Genomic DNA, 6264 nt, shown 5'->3' on the forward strand with positions numbered 1-6264 from the left:
GGACTCAATGTACAAGATTAGGCTGTGTCTTAAATCAATTTTTTTTTTTTTGAGATATAAAAGATAGAAGTGAGCACAGAGACATGGTGAACTCATACCACCAAGAAACAAGAGCCAGGGGAATAGCCTGTCCTTTGGACCTGGGGTCCCTGTGCTGAGAAGCTCCTCATCTGGGGAAGATTGATGACAAGGACCTTCCCCAGAGCCAACAGTGAGAGAAAGCCTTCCTTTGGAACCTGCACCCTGAATTCAGACTTCTAGTCTCCTAAACTGTAAAGGAATAAATTTCTCTTTGTTAAAGCCATCCCCTTGTGGTATTTCTGTTAAAGCAGCACTAGATAACTAAGACACGTACTGAAATCAACTCAGGCATTCCAGTGCGCTTCTCTGATATTAGCTACTGGTACTTATAACTAGAGTCATTGCCAAACATTCCACTAAATTAAAACTGCTGCAAATTATGTATCGCATCAAAGGTAGTTCAGTTGCAGAACTGGATTCATAGGTCCTGGCTCTAAGATAAGTGCAACTCCTTCCTAAGAGCAAAAGAAAAAAATAGTCATTTACGAACATATCCCTGCAGGAATCAATAAGGTTACAGATCGCACAGGAGCCTCGAATAGCCTGGGCGTGAGCCTGGTCACTGATTTTATTCAAGATGATTAGTTAAAGGACACTCTGCACTGATGACAACTCCATGGCATAGGGAACAATGTCATCATTAACATGTGGGGCTGTTTAGCATTTAGAACACTTCACACATAAAGAGAACTTCACCCAGGACTATTTACTGTGCTTTAGACCAATGGCTTAATGTTTCTTGAGCCTTCAGCCTATCAGGCTACCCGGGGTTTTCTTCAGTCAGGGGCTTTGGAAAATCACTGGAGTCTAGCAATTTTCTAACAAGACTGACTGAAATATATTTCCCCAAATCTTTTTCTTATCCTTTACTATCCCTTACAGTGGGTTATGGCTAACAAACCACCCTGTCTGACACTGGTTCTTCACATGTAAGTAATTACTGACGTAAAGGAGATGAAGGGGCTGAACTTTCATCATTAATGGTTTCGTTGGTTTAGAAAAGCTATTTAGAAATGATTACTTTGGAAAACAGTTCTTCCGTGTTTAAGCATTGCCTAACACTGGAGAAACTGTCCCCCCAGAATCTTTCCATGCAGGAAATAACCCAGCATAAATGGATATAACTGTGGGTGGCAAAGGGTGCACTGCACTGAGCCTATATGCGTTCATTTCAAAATGGTAAAGAAGAGCAGTTATGCCTCTATCTGAGGAATATGTAAGTGTGCTCAGGGGAGACTAAGGGGGCTGTGGATCCCCTGCTCTTATAATCAAAGTGAGAGACAGATACACTGGGAAAGCAAGTGGGAATCATTTTTAGAGTGCAAACCTCTATAGGGATCTTAATGACCTCCTGCACTGCTGGGCTCCACGGGTCCTTCTCTGAGCCCTCTTAAGGGAACAGCATGACCTGAGGCCCGGGAGCTGCGGATTGGCCTGAACGGACGCTTTATTTACATACACTTCTCTGTAACCTCTGGGTAGCACTCAGAAGAAGACCGCCTAGGCCTGGGGCAGAGAAAAGAGATTACAGGGAGGAAAGGAGTTAACAGTGGGGTACATTAAAGAGGGCAAGTGTCTCCTGACTCTACACTCGGGAGGGTTGCAGAAGGCTGGAAGTGTGAATGCAGAGCTTGTGATCCGGCTTTTCTCTTTGAGGAAAAAAGATGACTTTTTTAGCTATGACATTTCTGATCAACGCCTGATCTCTAAAATCTACATGATACTGCAAAAACTCAACTGCAAAAAGACAAATAAAAAATTAAAAAATGGGCAAAAGATATGAATAGACACTTCACTGAAGAAGACATTGAGGTAGCTAACAGATATATGAGGAAATGTTCACAATCACTAGCCATTAGAGAAATGCAGATCAAAACTACAATGAGATTCCATCTCACTCCAACAAGGCTGGCATTAATCCAAAAAACACAAAATAATAAATGTCGGAGAGGCTGTGGAGAGACTGGAACACTTCTACACTGCTGGAGGGAACGTAAAATGGTACAACCACTTTGGAAATCGATTTGGTGCTTCCTTAAAAAGTTAGAAATAGAACTACCATTTGATCCAGCAATCTCACTCCTTGGAATATATCCTAGAGAAATAAGAACCTTTACATGAACAGATATATGCACACCCACATTTATTGTAGCACTGTTTATAACAGCAAAAACATGGAAGCAACCAAGGTGCCCATCAATGGATGAATGGATAAATAAATTATGGTATATTCACACAATGGAATACTACACATCAATAAAGAACAGTGAGGAATCTGTCAAACATTTCATAACATGGAGGAACCTGGAAGGCATTATGCTGAGTGAAATTAGTCAGTTGCAAAAGGTCAAATATTGTATAAGACCACTATTATAAGAACTTGAGAAATAATTGAAACTGAGAAGAAAACATTCTTTTGTGGTTACAAGAAGGGGGAGGGAGGGAGGGTGGGAGAAGAGGTGTATTCACTAATTAGATAGTAGATAAGAACTACTTTAGGTGAAGGGAAAGAGCACACAATGCAGGGGAGATCAGCACAACTGGACTAAACCAAAAGCAAAGAAGTTTCCTGAATAAACTGAATGCTTCGAAGCCCAGCGTAGCAGGGGCAGTGGTCTGGGGACCATGGTTTCAGGGGACATCTAAGTCAATTAGCATAATAAAATCTTTTAAAACATTCTGCATCCCACTTTGAAGAGTGGCGTCTGGGGTCTTAAACGCTAGCAAGCAGCCATCTAAGATGCATCAATTGGTCTCAACCCACCTGGATCAAAGGATAATGAAGAACACCAGGGACACAAGGTGATTACGAGCCCAAGAGACAGAAAGGGCCACATGAACCAGAGACTACATCATCCTGAGACCAAAAGAACTAGATGGCACCCGGCTACAACAGATGACTGCCCTGACAGGGAACACAACAGAGAACCTCTGAGGGAGCAGGAGAGCAGTGGGATGCAGACCCCAAATTCTCATAAGACCAGGCTCAATGGTCTGACTGAGACTGGAAGGACCCTGGTGGTCATGGTCCCCAGCCCTTCGTTGGCCCAGGACAGGAACCATTCCCGAAGCCAACTTTTCAGACATGGATTGGACTGGACGATGGGTTGGAGAGGGATGCTGATGAGGAGTGAGCTTCTTGGATCAGGTGGACACTTGAGACTATGTTGGCATCTCCTGCTTGGAAGGGAGATGAGAGGGTGGAGGGGGTTAGAAGCTGGAGAAAAAGACGCGAGAAGAGAGTGGAGCGAGACAGTAGGCTGTCTCATTAGGGGAAGAGTAATTGGGAGTATTTTTTTTAGCAAGGTGTATATGGGTTTTTGTGTGAGACTGACTTGATTTGTAAACTTTCCCTTAAAGCACAGTAAAAATTACTTAAAAAAAAAAAAAAAAAGATGTCTTGTCGGAGGCTTGGATTTCCCGCTGGCAATTTACACAGGGTTGGAGTGGAGTCCTGGCTTCTGCTGGCGACAGGGTCTCTCACCAAAACTGTGAATTTTTATGAGGAAGAAATTCCCAGCACCTTCATTGGTATTCTGTTTCACCACTCTAGTTTAATTCCCAGAGCGAGGCACCAAGCCAGTTAAGTCTGATGAAGCGGTTCAACGGTTTGCTGATCCTGGTGCGAGTGGACAAGTACGAGTAGCTGATGGTCAGGGACGCTGGCCTGAACCGCGAGCGGCTGTGTTGCCGGGCTCAGCAGTGAGTGCAGGCCTTCGACGTGGTCAGCTTTTCGAAGGAGCAGTTCCGGCTGGTGCACCTAGAGGTGGAGGCGAAGGAAGTCAGCGACCACGTGCCGCGCTCCCCCTTGCCCCAGATCCGGGTGGAGGTGTCCGAGGGTGAGGCCGCGGGCACGTGCATCCCCCTGTAGGCGCCAGTCGACTAGGACGTGGGCGCCAACGGGCTGCAGAGTGTGCGCCTGGCATAGCCCCACAGCGGGTTCCTCTTGGAGCTGCAGACGCACGTGGACGGAGCCCTGTGTGCCGTTCTGGTGTTGCTGCAGGAGCTGGACCGCAAGAGCCAGGCCAGCTACAGTGTGGCGCTGGTATCCCAGGACGGAGGCCGCCCGCCGTGCTCCGCCACAGCTGCCCTCAGCTTGCGCGTGCTGGACGCCAACGACCACACCCCAGCCTTCCCGCAGGGCGCAGTAGCCGAGGTGGAGCAGGCGGAGGACGCGCCGGTGGGCTCGCTGCTTCTCGACTTGGACGCCGCCGACCCCGACGAGGGCCCCAACGGCGAAGTGGTGTTCTCCTTTGGCGCCCGAACCCGGTGCGAGGCGCGCCGCCTCTTCCGGCTCGACCCGCGCTCCGGCCGCCTCACCCTGGCGGGGCCAGTGGACTACCAGCGACAGGACACCTACGAGCTAGACGTGCGGCGCAGGACCGCGGTCTGGGGTTACGCGCGGCTATCTGCAAGGTTATCGTGCGTTTCCACGACGTAAACGACAACGCTCCCCACATCGCCACCACCCGGCTGACTGCCCCGAGCGCGCCCGCCACGTCGCCCTTCTCCGCGGCGGCCGCCGCTCTCGGGGTAAGGGGTCGGGGGCGGACGCGACTTTGTCGGGGTGGGAGGGGACGAGGAAGGATCCCGGACGCCCGAAGCCTGCTCCACCTCCTGGTGCCAGAGGATGCAGCGAGAGAACGCCCGGTGGCACTGGTCAGCACCTCGGACAGGGACTCGGGCGCCAGCGGGCTGGTGCGCTGCGCCCTCTACCGGCACGAGCACTTTAGGCTGCAGCCGGCCTTACACCGGCAGCTACCTGGTGGTGACCACAGCGTCGCTGGCCGAGAGCGTATCGCTGAGCACAACCAGACGTTGGTGGCAGAGGACCGCGGCGCCCTCCCCCCCCACCCCTGCGCACCGCGCAGCTTTTCACGCTGCCAGTCTACGAGGAGGTGTAGGTGCGCCAGAGCCACACTCTTGGCTCCTACCTGGCCACGGTAGCCGTCTGGGACCCGGACCTGGGACGCAATGATCAGGTCACCTACTGGCTGCTAGAAGCCAAGCTGGGTCGCGCCAGGGGTGCCGTGTCCACGTACGTCTCGGTGCAGCTGCTTGTGGAAGACCAGAACGACCACCCGCCCCGGCTGGTGGCACCTCAACTCTCCAATGGTTCAGCCCAAGTGCCTCTGCCCTGGGGTGTGTTCCTGGGCTACTGGTGACCCTAGTGCAGGCGCGGGACGCGGACGAGGGTGCAAACTCCTAGCTGACTTACACTCTTCTCAGCAATGACGGCAGCCCTGGGGCATTAGTGCTGCATCCGGTCACAGGAGAACTGTTCATTAAGCGCCGCCTCTCCCCGCAGGCCGCCGGCGCGTTCGCTCACGGTGGTCGTCGCGGTACAGGAGGGAGGCCGGCCGGCCCTGTCGTGCACTGCAGCTCTGCTCTGGTGCCCGCAGGCCCGGCGCCACCTGGCGGAAAGGTGGTGCTAGTGCCGCAGCCGCCGCCGCAGCCGCCACAAGAAAGAGAGGGACCCTGAACAGTGCCAGGAGCAGGGTGGCAGCCTGACCTCTCCGTGGTCTTGATCAGTGTTCTGGTCGGCGGGTGTGGCCTTTGCTGGTGACCATCGTTACCGCGGTTGCTCCTGCCAACTTGCGGCCAGGACTTAAAGGAAAGAGCTTTGCAAACACAGCTCTTGCAGGTTCTAGGTGAAGGGTAATCAGGCTGGTCCAAGTCGCCAAAGATCAGGGACAGACTCTGGGGCCTTCATTCGAGGTTCTCCACAGAGACATAAACGCTTACTATCTCTGCAGAGGTCCAGGACATTCAGTTTGCGGAAGTTTCCCAATAGGGTATCCCTACGCTCTTCACCCCAGGAGAGGAGCAGGATCCCCTGGGCCCAGGTAGAGCACCCCCAGCTTTTAATGTCCTCATTAACATTTAATAGGTTTTCATACTGGGAGCTTTATAAAAAGTCAGTGGCTGATCAGGTTTGGGATTTCAAATGGCTAATCTTTGGAGTCCTGTTTATTTATTTTTTTTTAATAACTTTTATTAAGCTTCAAGTGAACGTTTACAAATCCAATCAGTCTGTCACATATAAGTTTACATACATCTCACTCCCTACTCCCACTTGCTCTCCCCCTCTTGAGTCAGCCCTTTCAGTCTCTCCTTTCTTGACAATTTTGCCGGCTTCCCTCTCTCTCTATCCTCCCATCCCCCCTCCAGACAAGAGTTGCC

At 51.1% G+C, this 6264-nt stretch overlaps 1 pseudogene; it reads left to right on the forward strand.

The window, feature by feature from the left end:
- Window positions 1-3673: 3673 nt before the first annotated feature.
- Window positions 3674-5563, forward strand: LOC126058081 (protocadherin-8-like; annotated as a pseudogene).
- Window positions 5564-6264: the final 701 nt, after the last annotated feature.

The sequence above is a fragment of the Elephas maximus genome, chromosome 14 (assembly GCF_024166365.1).
Source record: "Elephas maximus indicus isolate mEleMax1 chromosome 14, mEleMax1 primary haplotype, whole genome shotgun sequence".
Taxonomy (NCBI): domain Eukaryota; kingdom Metazoa; phylum Chordata; class Mammalia; order Proboscidea; family Elephantidae; genus Elephas; species Elephas maximus.